Source organism: Ambystoma mexicanum, chromosome 9 (genome assembly GCF_040938575.1).
Source record: "Ambystoma mexicanum isolate Mex_15411 chromosome 9, UKY_AmexF1_1, whole genome shotgun sequence".
Classification (NCBI taxonomy): Eukaryota; Metazoa; Chordata; class Amphibia; order Caudata; family Ambystomatidae; genus Ambystoma; species Ambystoma mexicanum.
The window spans coordinates 1,145,088,387-1,145,101,979 of NC_090931.1; positions in this window are offsets into that span (position 1 = coordinate 1,145,088,387).

Consider the following 13,593-nt stretch of genomic DNA (forward strand, 5'->3'; position numbering starts at 1 on the left):
CCAGAGGACAAGGGCTAAGGCAGCCGGTGTGAGATAGGCTGCAAGCAGGGAGCCCAGAGGACAAGGGCAAAGGCAGCCGGAGAGAGGAAGGCTGCAGAGCAGGGAGCCCTGAGGACAAGGGCTAAGGCAGCCGGTGTGAGATAGGCTGCAAGCAGGGAGCCCAGAGGACAAGGGCAAAGGCAGCCGGAGAGAGGAGGGCTGCAGAGCTGGGAGCCCAGAGGACAAGGGCAAAGGCTGGAAAGCAGCAGAGCGTGATACGCTGCAATGTGGAGAGCCCGGCAGGGCAAGGGCGGAGACTGGAAGGCAGCAGAGCGTGATCAGCTGCCGTGTGGAGAGCCCAGAGGAGCAGGGCTGAGAGGCAGGGAGCCTGGAAGGCAATGACTGGAGGCAGCAGGGTGGAGCAAGCAACAAGGCAGGGAGCCCAAAAGGCTAGGGCTGTAGGCAGCAGGGTGTAACAAGCTGTAAGGCAGGGTCCAAGCAGGAGTGAGGATAAACAGCATACAAGGATCCGAAGACACTCGCGAAAGGTGGAGGAAGGACTCTCAATGCAAGAGGCTGAGCCACTGCAGACAGCAGCCTTATATACTGCCTAGCCCAGCACAGAGGCAGGCCAATTGGTTTCACCTGGCGAATCACACCTGCAGGCAATCGGCCACCTCTCTTTCTGTTCCTGGGCTGGTGGAAGCAGGACCAGACTCTAAGGCTTCTGGGGGGTGTAGTTCCATAGAAATCCAATAGGAACGGCCAGGAAACAATGCTTGCGGCCAGGTGCATTATGGTATGCGTAGTTAGATGACAATAATCATTAATTAGCAAAGTCCAAATGGAGCAAAAATGGATGTGCCCATGGCGCATGCATGACAGTATGCCCCTCTCCAGGCCCCTCTCCAGGCTCCCTGAAGACCGACCTGTAGGAAGAGTGTCTGTTCCACAGTACAAGAGTCTTACTCCAAAAAGACACATCATGAGGCACCAGAAACGAGTTGTAAGGTGAGAGTCTTGAATGACGGAGCCGGTACCAATGTTCTGAACCTTGGATGTAGAATTCAGAAAAGATGAAGTCTTTGGAACACAGACCCCAACTGTGTGTGCATGAAGAGAGGAACTGTGAAAAACTGCTGCAGGCTCCAAGATAGATTTTTCCTTGATGGGCAACAGTATGATGCTGGAAAGTGGAGCCATAGGTACAGCAGAGTTGGTATCTTTAGGAAGGTTTTCCAAGACATCCGAAGTAGTAATGACAACATTAGGGTTTGCCATAGAGAGTTCAGAGGATACAGCAGCGGTGAGATCTTGGATGGCTGTAGGGGGTATCGAGGCTGTAACAACTAGGTGTGAGGGAGCCATGAGAGAGCCAGCGGGCTGGAAAACACCTGAGACTGGTAGAGTAAAGTCTGGCAGTCTTAGTGCTATAGATATATCAGCAGGAACAACTGGAGTAGTAGTTTCAGGATTCATAATAGCTATATCGACCTCAAGATCTGTAGTAGGGACTTCAGGAGTCTCAAATGTGTCCGGGGGTTTTGGAACCACAGCAGTAGGCAGATCATGAATAGCAGTTGGAAGTTCGAGTGATATAGCAGCTACAGACAAATCAGGTGTTGCAACTACTGGTAGATCGGGTACCACAACCACTGGCGATTCAGGGGGTATCGAAGAAACAGAAGATGTTAATTGCTCGAGAGTGATTTCTGATAGCACAGCCACACTTTGGCAAGCCCCGCTTGCCACTTCCGCATGCTCGGTGTGAACTGTGCCAGTCTCTTCAGCTGCCATTGTCATTGCAGAGGAGGTTGTAGGTGTGGGTACTGGACGATAGGCAAGGGTGAGGGCGGAATCATCCTTTGACTCAGAAGGATTTTCAATCAGTGGACCACCCTTGTCTTGCGGTGTAATGACTGTGTGCGTGATATGACCCACCGGAGGAGTTAATTCTTTTCTATCAGTACAACAACCTGAGCTTCTGCGGCTGGAAGGTGAAAGAGCTGTGTCAATCTCTAGAAGGGATACATATGATATATATAGGTCTTCCATCTGCTTGGTAAATGTCTGTATACTTTTCTGTATGGCAACTCCAGGCCTTATCATGTCGATCTCTAAAGATAAGATGTCAGGTGTTGGACATAGAGTCAAAAGGTCTGGTGACTTGTGTCCCTTCATAAGATTCTTGTGATACAAATAAACAAAGTCATCATAAAGGTCTTCGGTCTTTCTTTTAAGTCGTAGGAGTTGTTTGTGTAGCAGGTAAGTATCATTAGTTTGATCTACAGCTTCAGAAGCGGGTGTGGCAGAAAATGTGGTTGTAGCAATGGGAAGACTGACCTTAGGGTTATTGTGGTTAATAGATACTGTGGAAGTATTAAGACAACCAATGGTTAGTATAGGTCTTTTGTACCCGGAACCAGATGCACAAACCTCAGGATAATAACTGCCTTGTCCTGTCGAATAAGGTTTTCCAGCATTCTGGGGAGCTTGCCAAGCTGATCTTGCGCATATTACACTGGCAACAGCGTATTCTGGTTTAGATTCTCTCACAATGAGTGATATGTCCTTAGCTGTTACGGTGTTAGCAGGATTGTCAGAAGACGCAGGAGAGTTTTCCACTGTTTGGTCTAATAAGATTTGTAAGAATTCATTATCTTGCTGTAGCTCTGCAACAGATAAGGACTGCGGATCATAGTCGCAAATGTCATAATAATTGTACATGGAAGAAGGGTCAGCTAGCCAGTGGGTATAGTACCGTGCTTGTAAATCTTTGTTTTCTAAGGCGAGACTGTCCTTTAGACTAAGTTTCTTGTTTGCTGTCCTTAGGGAAACCATAGGTTTATGCAAAGGTTTCTTAACTCGAAAGGGAAGCATCTTTGGTCTGTGTGTGCCCTTCCGGCCAATGGAATAAGACATTTTTGGCTCTTGCATTCTGTCAGGGATGGCACTCTAATACGAGTGGCACAAGACACCCAGACGAGTTTGGGTGTTGAAATAAAGTGGACAGATAGGAACACACACCGCGGAAAGGAAAGGGAGTGAAGAGTAGGGAAGAGTAGCAAGGGAAAAGGTATAGAGTGAATACCCTCTTGGGGTGTATGCAGAATAGGAAAAGAGTATTCCACGAACCTTGGAAATACTCTAGCCTTCTGCACAGTTTGCTATAACAGAGTCCCACGCTGTTTGCTCATAACTTGGAACAGCAGCTATGGGTGTCTGTGATATAGAAACGAGACAAGGGAAGGGGCAGAGGTTGACTGATGGGAACCAGCAGACAAGCTCTGTACAAAGGGTCTACAAACAGTACAAGAGAAGATACAACAGACAAATCCAGGAAAGGAGATGATAGCAAACTAGCAGAAGGATAGGAAGGGAAAGTCGAGTAACAGGATATGATAGCAGAGGACAGAAAGGTAGGTGGAGCGCTCAGAGGAGCAGGAAGGCAAGGAGTAAGCCCACAAGAGTGGGACGGTAAGGTAGAAATATCAGAGGAAAAGGGCTATGGCAGCCGGAGTGAGGAAGGCTGCAGAGCAGGGAGCCCAGAGGACAAGGGCAAAGGCAGCCAGAGAGAGGCAGGCTGCAGAGCAGGGAGCCCTGAGGACAAGGGCTAAGGCAGCCGGTGTGAGATAGGCTGCAAGCAGGGAGCCCAGAGGACAAGGGCAAAGGCAGCCGGAGAGAGGAGGCTGCAGAGCAGGGAGCCCAGAGGACAAGGGCTAAGGCAGCCGGTGTGAGATAGGCTGCAAGCAGGGAGCCCAGAGGACAAGGGCAAAGGCAGCCGGAGAGAGGAAGGCTGCAGAGCAGGGAGCCCCGAGGACAAGGGCTAAGGCAGCCGGTGTGAGATAGGCTGCAAGCAGGGAGCCCAGAGGACAAGGGCAAAGGCAGCCGGAGAGAGGAGGGCTGCAGAGCTGGGAGCCCAGAGGACAAGGGCAAAGGCTGGAAAGCAGCAGAGCGTGATACGCTGCAATGTGGAGAGCCCGGCAGGGCAAGGGCGAAGACTGGAAGACAGCAGAGCGTGATCCGCTGCAATGTGGAGAGCCCGGCAGGGCAAGGGCGGAGACTGGAAGGCAGCAGAGCGTGATCAGCTGCCGTGTGGAGAGCCCAGAGGAGCAGGGCTGAGAGGCAGGGAGCCTGGAAGGCAATGACTGGAGGCAGCAGGGTGGAGCAAGCAACAAGGCAGGGAGCCCAAAAGGCTAGGGCTGTAGGCAGCAGGGTGTAACAAGCTGTAAGGCAGGGTCCAAGCAGGAGTGAGGATAAACAGCATACAAGGATCCGAAGACACTCGCGAAAGGTGGAGGAAGGACTCTCAATGCAAGAGGCTGAGCCACTGCAGACAGCAGCCTTATATACTGCCTAGCCCAGCACAGAGGCAGGCCAATTGGTTTCACCTGGCGAATCACACCTGCAGGCAATCGGCCACCTCCCTTTCTGTTCCTGGGCTGGTGGAAGCAGGACCAGACTCTAAGGCTTCTGGGGGGTGTAGTTCCATAGAAATCCAATAGGAACGGCCAGGAAACAATGCTTGCGGCCAGGTGCATTATGGTATGCGTAGTTAGATGACAATAATCATTAATTAGCAAAGTCCAAATGGAGCAAAAATGGATGTGCCCATGGCGCATGCATGACACAATCCTTGAGAGGTGGAAATTGGTCTAGATAGGTCACCTTCCATTTATTATCGATGCATCATGTAGCATTATTGGCATCTTCAAGATCCCATAGAGGATTTCCCACCCTCTCAGTTTCCAGAATAATAAAGGCCTCAATTACTGAGTCAAAGCTGAACTTAAGACGAAGCAGGCCATAAAAGCATGTTTCTTGCCTTTACCCATGTCCCACTCCTGTAAAAAGATCAGAATGGGTGAGCTCAGGGTTCTCCCCATCCCTTTACAGAATCCTGTTTGCCATTTATTAGTTCTGCCACTAGAGATAGCCCAGCTTTGTAAATCTTTTAAAATAAACGATGCAAATATCTAACTTCAAGGAATATAGGTCTGTAATTACTTGGATACTTTCTATCTCCCATCTTATAAATGTGAATAGTTTATGATATATGCCATAGGTTTGGCAAGTATATACACTCGCTATGATTTCCCTAAATAAAATAAATATCTGTCCACAACACAGCAATCGCTTTCAGAGTTAATTCCTGTCGTGCTTGAAGTTTTTGCCCATTTGATCAAATTTCAATGTCCTCCCTTGTGAATTCTCATTCCCAAGGTGTCGAGAGAGTCCCATCTTTCAAATCACATTTTGCTTCATCTTCAAAAGACAAGATAGTAGCTGAACCAGATGGTTTCTGAAATAGGGTGAATAAATGTACTGCTTTGGATACTCACGATGTAATTATTCACAAGCTTCCAAAATATGTCGGTTTGTTTTTAATGTAATCTAGCTAACATAACTTCACTATTCTTAAGTAAATTGAAGTCCCTTTTTGATTTGAACCAATTTTTATGATTTTAAATCAGGTTCTTTTTTTCAATGTTAAAGACGTCAAATTCAGAGTTATTTTGTATAGATGTCCGATATTTGCCCTTATTTCCGATTTCCTAATTATTACTTTATCATAGACTAATTTCTATGACCGATTTGATTGAGTGGCACTGATAGTGTATGATCTTTTAATCTTTGTATGTAATTGTTAGAGACACTTGGCTCAGGTATCATAAAATTGGGCCCATTATTATGTGTTGTGTTCCCCCTGTCCATCCTTGACTTCAATGAGTTTGTTATTCGCCCGGTTCCTCATCAGTATGCTGACCTTCAGAGATCATGTAAGACGTCATATATTGTATTTCATTACTTTTCCTTTGTTGGGGCCTCATCAGGGGTTTGGCAGAGTGGTAAAATGCAGCAGTCATACTATTGCCACTGCATTTACCGCTCCGCACAATCTGAGCTGGGTGGAAAGTGGAAGTTTTACCTAAAAATCTCCCCTTTCCACCTGCTTTCGGTGCTATTAGTGTGGTGCCAATTGGGCCAGCGCTAATAGCACCAAGAACCCCCCCCCCCCATTGGACCCAATAGGAATGGGGATTTACCCAATAGAAATGGGGATTTACCTCCCCACTGCAACTCAGAATCCTGTGCAAATTGCACTCGACCGAGTAGCAGTAACGCTAATAGCGTTGGTTGGTATCCCGCTTTCTTCAGGTGCAGGGCAGTTATTATGACCTGCAGCAATTTAATTTGCAGTGATGGTAAGAATGTACATGATGATTGATTTTTGTATTTCAATGTGTTCTTCACATTTTCAAAATTTTGGTAGAGGAGATTTTTTTCTTGTGTTCAAATACTGGTCTAGATGAAGAATGAGTTATTACCAAAGGTGATTTAAGAGGAGCACTTAAAATGACACTTGGCCTTTCTTCCTCAATGCTCTATGAGTCAAAGAGGGTGTTGCACAACGTATTGTTACCAGATCAATTTGATGATGGACTTCCACTAATCTCTAAGTAAGGGGAAGCCATTCAAATACATTGTTTTATGGTGGCTGATTACGTTTTTGTGGATGTCCACAATTCTGAGTGAATGTGGACCTCATGTTTAATATTATCATACAGCCTCACCAGAGGCTGCAGTATTAAGTTCAAGGCTGCTACTGAAGAGAATGCTAAAGTGACGTCTGATGGCTGTGTTTTTGGTAAACGGTTCAATGCTGCAAATAAAAAAAGAGGGATCCATAGAAGGTTTACCAGACCTGGAATTTACAATTTCAAATTTGTGGGGGGTTGCTCTTTCATTTAAATGAGATCCCTCCTTCCTCCTCCCCTGCCTATCATGCGAAGTGGCCACATTGTGTTCCACCAACAGACAGTTACATATTCCCAAAAATGAGGCGTCAAACCAACAATCTACCTGTTCATTTTGCAGAAAAATACTAGGCTGAACATCTTTGAGGCTCAATCCATGCCCTTCCCAGTGCTCATTTATTTCTGGATATCTGCAGTAATTAGATTGCCTTTTTTTAGAAGCACACCCTACAAAGCACGGCAGGTGACTGCACTTATCAGACTTTGCTTTCATGTGTTATATTCCAGAAATGTATGAGCTTTCAAACATGCCGTGATCAAGTGAGTCAGGAGCAGCTCCAGTTCTGTGCTCATATCAGACACCAAGGAAATCCACAATCGCTCCTACCCTTTCACTTCAACAGCCAGATGTAATCATGAAACTGGACTTCTCTGCAGAAAGACTTCCACTCTTCAAACAGCCCAGCCTGGCACAGTGTGGCCCGTGCGGATCTGCGAGAACTGCCTGCTAACTGTGATGTTTGATACCAACCTCAGACATAAGCATTGGCATGCTCTGCTCTTATCTCCTCCTTCTCTCCTGTGTGCTGCATGAGCTAGAGCGCTCGCTGTGCTCACTGTGACACTGAGGGAACTTCCACCTAATGCTGCCATTTGTTACCAGCCTCCCACATAAGTTTCAGCATCGGCTTGCTCAGCTGTGTCTCCTCCTCTGCTCCTCTGTGCTGCACAAGGTAGAGCGCTCTCTCTGTCACCGTAAACTGTGACACTGTCTCTCAAACCCGGAACTGCCCGCTAATGCTGCTACTACCAAGAATATATATATATATTTATTATATATATATATATATATATATATATATTCAGTAAAAACACGTTGTTAAAGGGACGTTATGGTTAAGTTGCGCTACTAAAAACCTATGAAATTCAGTAAAAAATCTTTGTTAAATGGACGTTATGGTTCCAAGTAAAACCGAAAAACCTTTGAAATTCGCCAGTTATGCTCAGCTAAGCAACCATAACTCGCACCACCACCGTGCACTGCTAGGGCTAACAACCAGGACATCAAAGATGACATCACAAATGTCCCAGAACGTCCAGTATACAAATGGCCGTACACGTCAATGTGTAACATAGCCAAAAAATCTTTCAAATCTTTACGCCAGTTCCTCAATCAGTATGTGAAAGGCAAAGACAAAATCAAAATGAAACTACTACAAAATATAGATACCTGTCCAGTGCACAAATACACAGGACTACAAGGACATTCAATAACCTGCATTTCAGGACCTATTTGCAAAAGCACCTTCCATCATATCAAAATGATATCAACACATCATCCAACTATAAGAAATCTAGTCTTTAAACTATACTATGGTAAAAGTCCTGCTTTAGCATTAGCCAATTTAAATAACAATCTTCTACATACCTACTACAAGACCTACTTGAAGAAATAGAGCATATCCAGAGAAAATATTTTGGAAGTGAAAGCCACTTACAAAATGCACTTACAAAATGCAATAGCTTTACAACAGACTAGCAACACTATGTTGTACAGATGGCAACCTTCTACTACACACATACAAAAAAGAAATACTAAAATTTAAAAGTACATCCGCCAAGTACCAAACCATGTGTGTGTGTATTGCCGCAGAACTTTTTATAAGAGTAACACAAAAACTATAGATGTAACATACAAAATAGAAGACAATGAAGATTCCCAATGGTTTGAATTAGCTCTCTACCTTATAGCAGAAAACAAATACAAAACACCTTCACCTGCTATCACAAATAACTTGGAATTATTCCCACTACCAAAACCTCTGCAACAACTCAATTTATATGAAAGCATCCCAATTCCAATCAGTGCACCCATTTCAAGCACTTATACGCATTCAACCAAAAACAGCAAAATTACCTCCCTCTGAATTAGTGAAAGGCATTTGGTGCAAAGTAGTTCATTTACCATTAGATCTGAAAGAACATGTGCACACTCTGGGAGTGCAACACCCAATAGCGCAATCTTTAATTGTCTTAGTAAATGGTGTACCTACAAAAGTCAAATAAATTTGGCAACAACTCGTAGACTTACATAAAGTTAGACAAGCCTTGCAATATATAAAAGACAATAATGAATACTACAAAGAAATATATATTTAAGAAAACTTAAGGGAAACAACTGAAATAATTAAAGAGTCACCAGAAACTGGTCAATTTGAACTTCTAGATCCTGCTACAGTATCCAATATTTTAGACCATTATACAATTCATCCATTACACTCTAATGACACCATAGATGATGCACTAGAAACGTACCAAATGCGACAAACCAAAGGATCACCAATCAGCATATGGGAAAAAAGTATAGAACACATGCTTTTCCTTTACTCTTTCCTACAGGCAAAGGAGGAAGGTACGATGATAGACCTATTCAGATAACAGCATCAGAATAACGCTCATTACGAATGTATTCTGAAGATCCCAGATTTAGACAAAATGTGGAATACATATTCCACCTACTCTTTGAAAGGGAACTAGCAACTCTATGTTACGGAGTTGCACACACATTGAAATCAGGAACCCACTTTCAAAATATGTCACCTATGCAATTAATACAAAAAAGTGCAAGAAAAAGATGAGGTTTTACAAACAAGCATTACAAATCTGTTAGCAAACATGCCTGGTACGAAAGAGTACTGGTTCCGACGTCATGGGGATGTACGTTGTATGATAAGAAACCTTGGCCCACTCACTTGGTTTGTTACATTAAGTTGTGCAGAATATGCAAGGGAAGATTTACATGAGTTCCTACGCATATCAAACAAAAACAAAACAAACATAGATATACTAACACCTGGAGAACTTTGCTCTCTAGATCCTGTTAATGTTTCAAGATATTTTCATCATTGTTTCATTGCTATGCTACACTTTATTTGCAATAAAACTGTTCCTCTCCTCGGAGAAGTGCAACACTTCTTTTGGAGAAAAGAATACCAAGCCAGAGGAGCACCACATATCCACATGCTTTTATGGATTAAAGATGCTCCTAAATTTGGTCAAGACAGTGATGCCACTGTTTTACAGTTTATCGAAAAATATGTCACTTGTGAAATTCCATCGGAAGCAACAAATAGTGATCTTCATACACAAATTGTACAATTTCAAAGACACAAATGTGGCAAATATTGTCGTCGCAAATACAAAAACAAAGGGAATTACTAAACCAAATGCTGCTTTGGCTAACCTAGACCAGTTACATAAACAGGTGAAGTGAACAACTTCATGTCTTCAGTTAGACATAGTGTTAAAGGTAAATCACCTAAGAACACATATTACATAAAAAGAACAGAAGAAGCAAAATATATCAATGATTACAATGCAATCATTGCCCTCTTATGGAATGCAAACATAGATGTGCAGTACATTGCAGACAATTCCACTGCAGTTGCACGATATGTTACAGCCTACTTAACAAAAGCAGAAAAAAACAGAGCTTGAAGATCTCTGGAATGACCTATCATCGGACAAAACACTATCTCAGAAATTGTACAGCTTAGGCATAAAAAATGCTCTCTCATAGAATGTTGCTCCTATGAAACTGCAGATCGTTTAACCGTTATTGCTTTGTATGGAAAATCTGAAAATATAGTATGGCTAAGTCTTGGTCCTGCTAAATCTAGAAAAAGAGTTCTCAAATCATACGACGACATAGAAACAATAGCCAAAAATGATCCCAACAGCCAAGACATTTTGAAAAACAATTTACTAGACACATACTACCCAGACAGGAGTACCACTTTGGAAACCATGGGGGTCATTACAACCTGGGCACAAAGGTATACCGGGCACCGGTAATGACACTGGTGCCGGTAATCCCTTTGCGCCCTATTCCGAGGTCCCTTTGCGGGTCCTTCCTTAACGCCTGGTTTTAGCGGGCTTTAAGGACGGGACCCGCAAAGGGACTTCAGAGCTAATAACGGTACCGTAATTTACAGTACCGTTATTAGGACCCTCCCCATTCCCATTGAGCCCTATGGGGGCTCCAGTGTGAATGGGGATCGACATTTTCAATGGGGACTTACCGGTCCCGCAAAGGTCAGACTAGACCGGTAAGTCTCCATTGAAACAGGGCGGATACGGTACCATTAATGGTGCTAGTCATGGCACTAATAGTGCCATGACTACCACCAACCTCGGAATGAGGCATCATGTGTCTATACCACATAGCCTAAAACTTACAAAAATAATATAAAACCCGATGAAAAAAAGTCTCCATTGAACCAGGGCGGATACGGTACCGTTAACGGTGCTAGTCATGGCACTAATAGTGCCATGACTAGCACCAACCTCGGAATGAGGCCTCATGTGTCTATACCACATAGCCTAAAACTTACAAAAATAATATAAAACCCGATGAAAAAAAAGGTAGACGTAGAGTGACAAATTGTAAAGGCAGCTTAGTGAAACTTACCAAACGAAGCTTAATTAATCATATCAAATAGTCATTAAAAACTCCTCAACATAAAGAACTATATTACATGTCCCTACTACAACTTTTTAAACCATGGAGAAAAGAAGAAGAAATACTAGAAAACCATGACTCCTGTGAAGACGCTCAAAGCAAATGAAAGCACTATCACCGATGTAACAGCAACACGAAGAAGAACTCCAGGCCCAACTAGATAAGGACACGACAGTAGTCAACCTTCTGAAACAGGAAGCCAAGAACCACTGGGACAGCCACTAATAGCAAATGAGGCAGAATTAGCTATGACAGAAGTAGAGAACACCATGTGTCACTATGAAGAAGATACAGAAGACTTAACTGTACTACAAACAAAATTGAACAAAGAGCAGCGTACCATTTTTCAAGAAGTAACAAAACAAATTGCACATGGTGTACAACATGAAAATAAAGACTGTACCTACCAAAATTACAAACCTATACTACTATATGTCAGTGGTGAAGCTGGTTCAGGCAAAACATTCGTAATCAAAATCATCAGCAAGTTCCTTCAACAATTGACAAACAACAAACTGTCAGCTGTTGTAACTGCCCTCACAGGTTTAGCTGCCTACAACATTGGCGGTGTCATTTTAGACCGATTACTACTCCTTCCAGTAGAACACCAAAACAAATTAGAATATTACAAACTTTCTACAGAAGCTGCAATGGAACTACGCAGAGTGTTAAAACAAATGAAAATGCTGCTAATAGATGAAGTGAGCATGGTCTCCAACCTAATGTTGGCTTTGATTCACCTCAGATTGCAAGAAGTACTTAAAACAAACTACAAAGAGCTCTTTGGAGGAAAACACATTATTGTTTTCGGAGATCTTCTTCAATTGACACCAGTGAAAGATGAACCCATTTTTAAAACCTTAGGACACAAACTCTGCCGTAAAACTGTTGGCAGCATAGGAAATGTCAACCTTTGGCAACATTTCCAATACAAAGAATTAACAGAAAACATGCGCCAATCTGCAGTCCTCACTTACGCCAACATTTTTAAAATGATTAGCGTTGGTGTATTATCTCAAGAAGCACAAGCAATATTAAATATCCGGCACATCCATGCACTTTATGGCCATAACTCATGTGCTATGTGCTACTGATGTCATGGAACAATTAGCACACAAAAATGTCAATTCTATGGCCCTCACTATAAGGTTGGTGGAACGGGTTTACCGGCACCGGTAAAGGTGCCGGTGCCGGTAAACCCGTTCTGCCCTATTATGAGGTCTCCTCACGGGACCGGCAATGGGTGCCTGCAAAAACCAGGCGTCCTTAACGGGTCCCGCGAGGATACCTGGGAGCAAACAGCGGGCCCGTCATTAATGGGCCCATTGTTAGCTCCATCTCCATTCCCTTTGAGCCCTATGGGGGCTCGAATTGGAATGGGGATGGACCGGGGCCGGGTTCCTCGGACGGGAATTACCGGGTCCACCAAGGTTGCGATTGCCCGGTAATTCCTCATTCGAGGAACCCGGGCCCGGATTGCGGTATGGAGGCAGCCATGGCGCTAATAGCACCATGGCTACCTCCATACTCGTAATGAGGCCCTATGTCCTTAATGCCAACTCAATGAAACAATGTTGAAAAAAGAAATGCAACCAATAATTGAAATTTGATCCACAGACAAACTGGACGTACATGGTATGACACTACCCATGTGTCAACAAGCCACAACAAGACAAAGGGGGTAATTCATAGAATTCAACGCACAAGTGGCACACGCGGCTGGCGCACAGTGTGCGCATGCGACAGTCTGCGCCAGCCGCGTGCACCAAAATCCATTTCCGCGCACAGCGTATTCATGGATTTTAACATCCATTACCAGCCGTGGCGCAGAGTGGCGCAGCGACCCTGCAGCAGCGCCAGTTACGCCCCCAACCCCTGCCTGTGTGCCATTTACAGCGCACAAATCCCGTTCATGGCGCACAGGCCAGTGGACCAGCATACAGGCCCCCAACCACAAAAAAGCCTGTAAAGCTCCCTGCGCACCCCTCCGAATACACATACCCCACTGCGCAGGGAGAATCACACGCGATTGGCCCTGTGCGAGCGGGGTACGTGTATTTCAGGGGAGTGTGGGAAGTTTCAAATGCGATTGGCCCTGTGTGAGCGGGGTACGTGTATTTTGGGGGTGCGCGGGAAGTTTTAACACGTGATTGGTCCTGTGCGAGCGGGGTACGTGTATTTTGGGGGTGCGCGGGAAGTTTCACGCGTGATTGGCCCTGTGCGAGCGGGGTACGTGTATTTAAGGGTTGCACAGGAAGTTTCACACTTGATTGGCCCTGTGCGAGTGGGTTACGTGTATTTCAGGGGTGCGCAGGAAGTTTCACATGTGATTTC